The sequence below is a fragment of the Triticum aestivum genome, chromosome 3A (genome assembly GCF_018294505.1).
Source record: "Triticum aestivum cultivar Chinese Spring chromosome 3A, IWGSC CS RefSeq v2.1, whole genome shotgun sequence".
Lineage (NCBI taxonomy): Eukaryota > Viridiplantae > Streptophyta > Magnoliopsida > Poales > Poaceae > Triticum > Triticum aestivum.
Genome location: NC_057800.1, coordinates 550,615,063 through 550,627,659, shown reverse-complemented (window position 1 = coordinate 550,627,659; position 12,597 = coordinate 550,615,063).

The window sequence follows — 12,597 nt, the reverse complement described above, 5'->3', positions numbered from 1 at the left end:
GCATGTGCTTGCTGCTCCTACTTGCAATTATTATGAGAGAGGAACTATATCTCCACCTCTCTATGTTTCCAATATGATAAAATTGCAAGAAACTATTTATACTATGCATTGGCCTTTACTAGGTGTGCATGAATTGTTCTTTTATGACATGCCGATGCATAGGAAGAGAGTTAGACTTCGCCATTGCTTGATATATGTTTCTTTGTGCTCACTACTAAATTAAAAATCATTGTTAATTAAAATTGGCTTTGATATACCTTAGGATCCGGGTGGATTCACTACTTGAGCACTATATACCTAGCTTAATGGCTTTAAAGAAAGCGCTGCCAGGGAGACAACCCGGAAGTTTTAGAGAGTCATTTATTTCTGTTGAGTGCTTTCATATAGTTTAAAAACAACAAAAATAAAGAGTGGAACCCAAAACTTTTCAAAAAAAGGAAAGTGAAAGTGGGAAAGACAAGCATTGTTGAAGTGGGAGAGCTCCTTGAACTTTGTTCATGCTCACGGCAACTTTGTGAATCTTGATTACAGAAACTTTTCAACAAAAATAATTATCCCCTTGTACAATTCTATTGTATTATAAAAATAATGTGCCAAGGTTTGCCTTTAGGATGTTTACATTTGCTTGATGGTTTGTACGGTGTAGGACAGAAACTTTGGCTGTAGTGCGCGATTTTACATTTTTAGCTGGAATGTCAAATGGTTCTGATTCTTTTTGCACTGTATTCCTATACAAATTGTTTATTTTTCCTAATGTTGGTAGAATTTTTCAAGTGTCAGAAGTATGGTGAATGTTCATATTATTACATACTGTTCTGTTGTAGACAGATTCTGTTTTTGATGCATAGTTTGCTTGTTTTGATGAAACTATCTATTCATATCAGTGGATTAAGCCATGAAAAAGTTATACTACAGTAGACACAATGCAAAAACAAAATATGAATTGGTTTGCAACAGTACTTAGAGTAGTGATTTGCTTTATTATACTAACGGATCTTACCGAGTTTTCTGTTGAAGTTTTGTGTGGATGAAGTGTTCGATGATTGAGAAGGTCTCGATGTGAGAAGAAGGAAGAGAGGCAAGAGCTCAAGATTGGGGATGCCCGAGGCACCCCAAGTAAATATTCAAGGAGACTCAAGCGTCTAAGCTTGGGGATGCTGGGGAGGCATCCCATCTTTCTTCAACAAGTATCGGTATGTTTTCGGATTCGTTTCGTTCATGTGATATGTGCAAGTCTTGGAGCGTCTTTTGCATTTAGGTTTTTCTTTTTCTTTTTATGCACCATGCTCGTATGAGATAGTCCTTGGTTGATTTATAGAATGCTCATTGCACTTCACTTATATCTTTTGAGTTTCTCTACTTTATGTTTTGGATGATGATGACAACCCTTTGTTGGTCTAATCATGTGCTAAATGTTTCAGGTTCTTGACGCTTAGGCTCACATCGGAAAGCTATTCTCTCTTGTAGGAAAAGATCAAAGATGGAGTCCCGTATGCTTTTATCTCTTTGGTCGTAGGGAACCCGTACTATCAAGAGGGAATCCTCATTAGTAAGGACTGGGGGAATCTTTTCACGTACACCTTCTTCACCCCTCCTTTGTCTTCCTCAGGTGTGAGAGAGAGAGAGTTTTCCTTGTCTCTTCCCCTATCTATTCCTGCTCACTGTTCTGCCCAGCGGTTGTACCGCTCTCTGGAGCGGTTGTACCGCTGGGTCTTGTCGCTCTCCAGCTTTGCTCGAGCGGTTGTACCGCTACCTCCGGGCGGTGGTACCGCCACCATGCTCTGCAAAAGCCGGGGCGGTGGTTCCGTCCATGCACCGCTCAAGTACCGCTCGCGCTTCTGCTTTGATGCGGTTCTTGGGCGGTAGTGGCCCGGTTGGTCCGGTCGTTCCTCGATGACCGGTACCACCGGTGGTCCGAGCGGTTCTTCTGCTCAGAACTTAGCCTCCCAAGAGCTCAAGGCCATGCGGTTGTTCCGGCCAGGCACCGCCCAAGTACCGGTCAAGCTCCTGTTTCGATGTGGTTGTTGTGCGGTGGCTAGGCGATTAGTCTGGTTATTTTTTCTTAGCCGGTACTACCGCCCGCAGGTCCGGTTGTACCGCTCGGTAGGGTTATGCAGATACACCGTGAGTTCCGGTTGTACCGGGACGAGGACCGGTTGTACCGCTGCAGTGCAAAAAACGTAGTAACGGTTGGAATCTAGGGTTGCTATATAAGGGAGCTTCGCCCACCTACCTCTCTCACCTTTGCCCTCTCTCACTCCACCATTAATGCACTTCAAGCTCTCTTGCCCAATCTCTCTCTCTAGCCACTCAAACTTGTTGATTTGCTAGGGATTGAAGGAGGAGACCTAGATCTACACTTCCACCAAAGGATATTTGCTTCCCCCATACTTTCTTGTGTGGATTTTGTTACTCTTGGGTCTTTGAGCACCCTAGACGGTTGAGGTCAGCTCGGAGCCATATTCCATTGTGGTGAAGCTTCGTGGTTTCTTTGGGAGCCTCCAATTAAGTTGTGGAGAGAGCCCCAACCTTGTGTTGTAAAGGTCGGTCGCTGCCTTCAAGGGCACCAATAGTGGAATCACGGCATCTTGCATTGTGTGAGGGCGTGAGGAGAATACGGTGGCCCTAGTGGCTTCTTGGGGAGCATTGTGCCTCCACACCGCTCCAACAGAGACGTACTTCCTCTCAAAGGGAAGGAACTTCGGCAACACATCCTTGTCTCCACCGTCTCCACTCTTGATTATCTCGTGCATTTACTTGTGCAAGCTTATTTGTATCGTATCACTTTCTTGCTTGTGTTCCTATCCTTGTTGCATCATATAGGTTGCTCACCTAGTTGCATATCTAGACAAACTACTTTGATGCAAAGTTTAAATTGTTAAAGAAAAGCTAAAAATTGTTAGTTGCCTATTCACACCCCACCCCTCTAGTCAACAATATCGATCCTTCCAATTGGTATCAGAGTCTCGTCTCTTTATTAAGGACTTTACCATCCGAAGAGTATGGTTGATACCGTAGATGGTATGGAGGAACACTCCGGTGTGAATCCGACCTCGTCTACGGGCGATGGGGGAACCTCGGTCTCTCGTGAGGAGTTCAATGTGGCCTTGGAGACATTGAAAACCTCCATGACGACCGAGGTTGAAAGCATGTTTACTAAATTCCTTGAGGGGCTTAAACTATCCACCGCACCGTTGAAAGTGGGTGATCCCACTGACAAGGTGATGGATGCTATCTCCGATAAGGGGGAAGCTAGTAGTGAAAAGGCTCCTTCTTCTAGTGGTAAAAATGGCACCGACATCTTTGCTCATGTGGAACCACCACTTGTTTATGGTGGACCGGTTCCTTCCACTCATTTGAATCATGCCGGTCCTCCCCCTAAGATTGTGAAAAATGAGGACTTTGATTCTTGGGTTTACCACTTTAAACGTCATTTAAATCATGTGAACACTAACCTTTGGAGAATCATTGAAGAAGGTTTCTATCCACATGATCCAAGCAACTTCACTCCTCGAGAAGCCGCGGATAATCAATTCAATGAGAATGCTATCTTCATCATTCAAGATGCAATCCCACTCGAAGACCTACCTAATCTTCGGCCCTTCGCCTTGGCCAAAGACGCATGACATTGTGTTGTCTCTCTCTACCGGGGAAGCGCAAGCATTCAACGCTCCAACTATGAAGTGGTGCAAGATGAGGCCGATGAGTTTGCAATGAAAAAAGATGAAGAACCTCGTGAGCTTTATCGGAGAGTAACCAAACTCGCCGTCTCACTATGAGATCATGGGAGCAAGGACACGGATGACAATTGGATCAAGCGGAAATTCCTCAAGGCAATGATGCCCTACCACAAGGCCATGTCCTCCGTCATTTGTCAAAGACCGGACTTCCACACTTTGACCTCAAGCGAAGTGTTGGATGAGTTTGTGGCCATGAACATTTTGGACAAGACCGCCGACAATGTGGTGCTTCATTCTCAAAGGGCAAAGAAGCCCAACCTTGCATTGAAGGCCAAGCTCACCGTTGAAGAAGAAGAGGAGGAAGAAGAGGAGAGCAACCCCGAAGATACAAAGTATGCGTATCATGAACACATGGCACTCGCTTCAAGCAATTTTGGAGCAAGAAAAACTCGAGGCCAAACTTTAGCAAAAACAACTCAAGTGGCACGAAGAGCAAGCAACATGTAAGGACTTGCTACAATTGTGGCAATGTGAGTCATTTTGTTGCGGAGTGCCCGTATGAGAAGAGGGAATATAATGGTGGCAAGCTCATCCGAAAGGACAAGGCCAAGTCGTTCCCCAACAAGAGCAACTTCACCAAGAAGACTCCTCCCAAGGCATTAGTGGTACAAGAAGAGTACAATGAAGATGATGACGATGATGAAGGTGATGAGTCAGTTTCCATGGCCTCCGTTGCCATTGCGATGACTCCATGGATGTCTCTCTTCGACTCACCCAATGAGAGCATCACCGCCAAGTGCCTCGTGGCTAAAGCCACCAACAAGGTAACCCCCAACATCAAAACTACCATCATTAATCATCCTTCTCCGACGGATAGCATTAATGAACTTGAGGGAGCTAATGTGGAGGCAAATGAGTTTGAGGCCTTTATGGGCAAACTTAAGGGAAAATCCAAGAAGCACTTTGTTGCTCTCTTGGAACAACTTGGTGAAGCCAATGACATGATCGAGGCTCACGAAGATACCATCACTAAGATGGAAGGGCATAGTCGTGACTATGCCGATGAGATTTCGGATCTTTCCAATGCTCTTGAGGAAGAGCGTGGTCTTCATTTGGCTCTTGAGGAGTCACACAACGTTGATCATGCTAAGTTAAAGAAAGATTATGATCATGTCCTCATTGTTTCTCATGTGCTAAACTCCGAGAAGGCCGAACTTGAGGTTGATCTTGCTAGACTCAAAGAGGAGTTTGATATACTTGACAAGGCTCACAAGGTCTTGAAGGGTGCTCATGCTAGCCTCAAAGAGTCTCATGATCAACTTCAAGTAAAGCTAACTAAGGAAAAAGCCACCTTTCCTCGTATGATGTTAATTGATAATGCAAATGCTACTAACCCGTGTTGTGAGCATGTGCATCTTGTTGAGGAGAACGCTAAGCTAAAGGGGCAACTTGAGAGAGGTCTTGCGACTTGCATACAAGGCAAGAAGAACCTCAACGATCTTTTGATCAACCAAAATGGATTTGTGGCCAAGGAAGGGGTTGGGTTCGTGCCCGAGTCCAAGAAGACGAAGAAGAATGACAAGACCAAACGACCTCCTCCTCTCATGCAAACCTTTGTGAAGGAGGGGGAGAGTGCCTCCAAGGAGAAGAAGAAGAACAATGCGAAGGGTGGCATTGTCAAAAAGGGCAATGCCACTCCTCGCATCAAAGCCGGTGACTTTAATCCTTCTTATGTGTTATGTCGTGCTAGTGATGGGCATGTCTATGCCAAATTCATTGGTTCTCCTCATGAATACATTGAATGGTCTATTTGGGTTCCAATGACCATTGTTACTAACATCAAAGGACCCATTACAAAATGGGTACCTAAAACCAAGCATTAATATCTTGTAGGTGTTTGCTTCCGGTGGGGGATCATGGTTGCTCGATAGCGGAGCTACAAATCATATGACCGAAAGCAAGGACTTGGTGGTGGACTTGCACAAGATTCCATCTATGCCCACCAATGTCGAGTGGGGTGACGCCTCATCCTCTAAGGTATTGGGACTTGGCAAGGTGGTCATCTCTCATGATCTCACGATCGAGAAGGTCATGCTTGTTGAGTCCCTTGCATACAATTTACTTTCCGTTCGTCAACTTGCAATCATGGGCTTTGCCACATTCTTTGATATCGATATTGTGGCCCTCTTGTGGAGCAAGACTCTTAAAGTAGCCTTTGTTGGGCATGTCGAGAACGGTCTATATGTGATTAACTTTTCGGAGCGACCCACTAAGACCGCGACATGCCTAATGGCTAAAGTTGATGTGGGATGGCTTTGGCATCGCCGTCTAGCCCATGTCAATATGAGAACTTTGCAAAGTCTTCTCAAGGGGGACCATGTCCGTGGACTAACGGATGTTAGTTTTGCTAAAGATCGTGCTTGCAGTGCTTGTATCGAAGGAAAGCTACATGAGAAGGCTCACCCTCCCACGACTATCATTTACTCAAAGAGGCCTTTGGAGCTCCTTCACATGGATCTCTTTGGGCCTCCATCCTTCGATAGTCTTGGGGGTAGGAAGTATTGCTTGGTGATTGTGGATGACTACTCAAGATACACTTGGGTGTATTTCTTCAAGAGGAAGAGCGAGACCCAACAAACCGTCATTGACTTTGCAAATGAAGCACAACGTCAACACAATGCAAAGATCTTGACAATAAGAAGTGACAACGGCACCGAGTTTAAGAACTACACCTTGGATGAGTTTCTTAGTGATGAGGGGATCAAGCATCAATATTCCGCACCTTACACCCCTCAACAAAACGGTGTTGCGGAGAGGAAGAACCGGACGTTGATGGATGCGGCAAGGACCATGATGGCGGAGTTCAAGTCTCCGTACAACTTTTGGGCCGAAGCCATCAACACCGCGTGTCATGCATCCAATCGGCTCTACCTCCGCAAGGGCTTGAACAAGACTCCATATGAGATACTCACTGGTAACAAGCCCAACCTCAAGTACTTTCGGGTGTTCGGGTGTAAGTGTTTCATTCTCAAGAAAGGTGTTCGGTTGTCTAAATTTGAGGCTAGAGCTTATGAGTGCATATTTGTTGGTTATGCTACAAACTCTCATGCTTACCATGTCCTCAATAAATCCACGGGACTTATTGAGGAGACGTGTAATGTGGAGTTTGATGAGAATAACGGCTCCCAAGTGGAGCAAAGTGGCACTTGCGATGTAGGTGATGAAATTCCTCCTCAAGCCATAAGAAGAATGGGTGTTGGCTTTGTCCTACCCATTGAGGAACCCCTTGTGGCCGAAGGAGAAGTACAATGCTCCACTCAAGTGGAGCCATCACCAACCCAAGGCCCACACGCTTCCGAAGAACAACATGAAGGCCCTCATCTTCAAGAACATGACCAAGGGCAAGATCATGCTCAAGACGGTGTTGACACATCAAGTGATGCCCAAGGTCAAGTTCTCTCCTCCGAGCAAGTTCAAGAACAAGAACAAGCTCAAGATGACGCTCAAGATGATCAAGTGACCACTCCTCGTCTCACTCCCGAGGAGGAATTGGAGCGTCATGCCGCCAAGGTTGCTTCCAAGCTCTCCACCAAGGATCATCTCACGACGAATGTGCTTGGAAGCTTAAGAAAGGGGGTAAGCACTCGTAGACAATTAGCAAACTATTGTGAGCATCACGTTTTTGTTTCTTGTGTCGAACCCCACAAGATCTATGAGGCGCTCGAAGATCCGGATTGGCTCAATGCCATGCATGAAGAACTCAACAACTTCGAGCCCAACAAAGTGTGGAGATTGGTGCCAAGACCGATGGGAAACCACAATGTCATTGGAACCAAATGGATATTTAAGAACAAACAAGATGCCCATGGGATTATCATTCGCAACAAGGCTCGTTTGGTAGCATAAGGCTACTCCCAAGTCGAGGGTATCGACTATGGTGAAACCTTTGCTCCTGTTGCTCGTCTTGAATCCATTCGTATGTTGATTGCATATGCTTCTCATCATAACTTTAAGTTACAACAAATGGATGCGAAGAGTGCTTTTCTTAATGGTCCCATTAATGAATTGGTTTATGCCAAGCAACCCCCCGGGTTCGAGGATCCCTACTTTTCCGATCATGTGTATCAACTCGATAAGGCACTCTATGGCCTTAAACAAGCCCCACGTGCGTGGTATGACCACCTTACCGAGTTGTTACAAGACCGTGGTTTTGAAGTTGGGCTAATCGACCCCACTCTTTTTACTAAGAAGGTCAAAGGGGAGTTGTTTGTGTGCCAATTATATGTTGATGATATTATCTTTGGTTCCCCTAACAAAGCTTTCAATGAGGAATTTGCCGCTCTCATGACCTCAAAGTTCGAGATGTCTTCCATGGGAGAGTTGAAGTTCTTTCTAGGGTTCAAAGTGAAGCAAAGAAGAGAAGGAACCTTCATCAACCAAGCCAAATACACTCAAGACATGCTCAAGAGATTCAAGCTAAGTGATGTCAAGCCGGCTTCCACTCCAATGCCCACCAAGTGCCAACTTGACATAGATCCCAATGGTAAAGCGGTGGATCAAAAGGTATATCGCTCCATGATTGGATCCTTGCTTTACCTTTGTGCATCTAGACCGGATATCATGTTGAGTGTGGAAATTTGTGCACGGTTTCAAGCCGCACCTAAGGAAAGTCACTATGTGGCGGTCAAACGAATCTTTCGATATTTGGCTCATACCCCAAACTTTGGCTTATGGTACCCAAGAGGAGCAAACTTCAAGCTTGTAGGGTATTCGGATTCCGATTGGGCGGGAGACAAAGTGGATAGGAAGTCCACTTCTGGAGGGTGCCAATTCCTTGGTTGCTCTTTGGTAAGTGTTGGGGAACATAGTAATTTCAAAAAAATTCCTACGCACACGCAAGATCATGGTGATGCATAGCAACGAGGGGAGAGTGTGATCTACGTACCCTTGGTAGATCGACAACGGAACCCTTTGGTTGATGTAGTCGTACGTCTTCATGGCCCGACCGATCAAGCACCGAAACTACGGCACCTCCGAGTTTTAGCACACATTCAGCTCGATGACGATCCCTGGACTCCGATCCAGCAAAGTGTTGGGGAAGAGTTCCGTCAGCACGACGGCGTGGTGACGATCTTGATGTACTACTGTCACAGGGCTTCGCCTAAGCACCACTACAATATTATCGAGGACTATGGTGGCTGGGGGCGCCGCACACGGCTAAGAATAAGATCACGTGGATCAACTTGTGTGTCTCTGGGGTGCCCCTGCCTCCGTATATAAAGGACTAAAGGGGGGTGTGGCCGGCCTAGGAAAGGCACGCCAGGAGAGTCCTACTCCCTCTGGGAGTAGGATTCCCCCCCCCCCCAATCCTAGTTGGAATAGGATTCACAGAGGGGGGGAAAGAGAGAGAGGGGCCGGCCCCCTCTCCTTGTACTATTTGGACCAAGGGAGGGGAGGGGCGCGCGGCCCATGTTGGGCTGCCTCTTCTCTTTTCCACTAGGGCCCACTATGGCCCATATAGCTCCCGGGGGTTTCCGGTAACCTCCCGGTACTCCGGTAAAATCCCGATTTCACCCGAAACACTTCCGATATCCAAACATAGGCTTCCAATATATCAATCTTTATGTCTCGACCATTTCGATACTCCTCATCATGTCCGTGGTCACATCCGAGACTCCAAAAAAACTTCGGTACATCAAAATGCATAAACTCATAATATAACTGTCATCGTAACCTTAAGCGTGCGGACCCTACGGGTTCGAGAACAATGTAGACATGACCAAGACATGTCTCCGGTCAATAACCAATAGCGGGACCTGGATGCCCATATTGGCTCCTACATATTCTACGAAGATCTTTATCGGTCAGACCGCATAACAACATACGTTGTTCCCTTTGTCATCGGTATGTTACTTGCCCGAGATTCGATCGTCGGTATTCCAATACCTAGTTCAATCTCGTTACCGGCAAGTCTCTTTACTCGTTTTGTAATACATCATCCCGCAACTAACTCATTAGTTGCAATGCTTGCAAGGCTTAAGTGATGTGCATTACCGAGAGGGCCCAGAGATACCTCTCTGACAATCAGAGTGACAAATCCTAATCTTGAAATACGCCAACCCAACATGTACCTTTGGAGACACCTGTAGAGCTCCTTTATAATCACCCAGTTACGTTGTGATGTTTGGTAGCACACAAAGTGTTCCTCCGGCAAACGGGAGTTGCATAATCTCATAGTCATAGGAACATGTATAAGTCATGAAGAAAGCAATAGCAACATACTAAACGATCGGGTGCTAAGCTAATGGAATGGGTCGTGTCAATCAGATCATTCACTTAATGATGTGATCCCGTTAATCAAATAACAACTCCTTGTTCATGGTTAGGAAACATAACCATCTTTGATTAACAAGCTAGTCAAGTAGAGGCATACTAGTGACACTTTGTTTGTCTATGTATTCACACATGCATTATGTTTCCGGTTAATATAATTCTAGCATGAATAATAAACATTTATCATGATATAAGGAAATAAATAATAACTTTATTATTGCCTCTAGGGCATATTTCCTTCAGTCTCCCACTTGCACTAGAGTCAATAATCTAGATTACACAGTAATGATTCTAACACCCATGGAGCCTTGGTGTTGATCATGTTTTGCTCGTGGAAGAGGCTTAGTCAATGGGTCTGCAACATTCAGATCCGTATGTATCTTGCAAATCTCTATGTCTCCCACCTGTACTAGATCCCGGATGGAATTGAAGCGTCTCTTGATGTGCTTGGTTCTCTTGTGAAATCTGGATTCCTTTGGCAAGGCAATTGCACCAGTGTTGTCACAAAAGATTTTCATTGGACCCGATGCACTAGGTATGACACCTAGATCGGATATGAACTCCTTCATCCAGACTCCTTCATTTGCTGCTTCCGAAGCAGCTATGTACTCCGCTTCACATGTAGATCCCGCCACGACGCTTTGTTTAGGACTGCACCAACAGACAGCTCCACCGTTTAATGTAAACAGGTATCCGGTTTGCGATTTAGAATCGTCCAGATCAGTGTGAAAGCTTTCATCAACGTAACCTTTTACGATGAGCTCTTTGTCACCTCCATATACGAGAAACATATCCTTAGTCCTTTTCAGGTACTTCAGGATGTTCTTGACCGCTGTCCAGTGATCCACTCCTGGATTACTTTGGTACCTCCCTGCTAGACTTATAGCAAGGCACACATCAGGTCTGGTACACAGCATTGCATACATGATAGAGTCTATGGCTGAAGCATAGGGAACATCTTTCATATTCTCTCTATCTTCTGCAGTGGTCGGGCATTGAGTCTTACTCAACTTCACACCTTGTAACACATGCAAGAACCCTTTCTTTGCCTGATCCATTTTGAACTTCTTCAAAACTTTGTCAAGGTATGTGCTTTGTGAAAGTCCAATTAAGCGTCTTGATCTATCTCTATAGATCTTAATGCCTAATATGTAAGCAGCTTCACCGAGGTCTTTCATTGAAAAACTCTTATTCAAGTATCTCTTTATGCTATCCAGAAATTCTATATCATTTCCAGTTAGTAATATGTCATCTACATATAATATCAGAAATGCTATAGAGCTCCCACTCACTTTCTTGTAAATACAGGCTTCTCCAAAAGTCTGTATAAAACCAAATGCTTTGATCACACTATCAAAACGTTTATTCCAACTCCGAGAGGCTTGCACCAGTCCATAAATGGATCGCTGGAGCTTGCACACTTTGTTAGCTCCCTTTGGATTGACAAAACCTTCTGGTTGCATCATATACAACTCTTCTTCCAGAAATCCATTCAGGAATGCAGTTTTGACATCCATCTGCCAAATTTCATAATCATAAAATGCGGCAATTGCTAACATGATTCGGACAGACTTAAGCATCACTACGGGTGAGAAGGTCTCATCGTAGTCAATCCCTTGAACTTGCCGAAAACCTTTTGCGACAAGTCGAGCTTTGTAGACAGTAATATTACCGTCAGCGTCAGTCTTCTTCTTGAAGATCCATTTATTCTCAATTGCTTGCCGATCATCGGGCAAGTCAACCAAAGTCCATACTTTGTTCTCATACATGGATCCCATCTCAGATTTCATGGCTTCAAGCCACTTTGCGGAATCTGGGCTCACCATCGCTTCTTCATAGTTCGTAGGTTCATCATGATCTAGTAGCATGACTTGCAGAACAGGATTACCGTACCACTCTGGCGCGGATCTTACTCTGGTTGATCTACGAGGTTCGGTAGTATCTTGTTCTGAAGTTTCATGATCATCATTAGCTTCCTCACTCACTGGTGTAGGTGTCACAGAAACAGTTTTCTGTGATGCACTACTTTCCAATAAGGGAGCAGGTACAGTTACCTCGTCAAGTTCTACTTTCCTCCCATTCACTTCTTTTGAGAGAAACTCCTTCTCTAGAAAGTTTCCGAACTTAGCAACAAAAGGCTTGCCTTCGGATCTGTGATAGAAGGTGTATCCAATAGTCTCCTTTGGATATCCTATGAAGACACATTTCTCCGATTTGGGTTCGAGCTTATCAGGTTGAAGCTTTTTCACACAAGCATCTCAGCCCCAAACTTTTAGAAACGACAACTTTGGTTTCTTGCCAAACCACAGTTCATAAGGCGTCGTCTCAACGGATTTTGATGGTGCCCTATTTAACGTGAATGCGGCCGTCTCTAGAGCGTATCCCCAAAATGATAGCGGTAAATCAGTAAGAGACATCATAGATCGCACCATATCTAGTAAAGTATGATTACGGCGTTCGGACACACCATTGCACTGTGGTGTTCCGGGTGGCGTGAGTTGCGAAACTATTCCACAATTTTTCAAATGTACACCAAACTCATAACTCAAATATTCTCCTCCACGATCAGATCGTAGAAACTTTA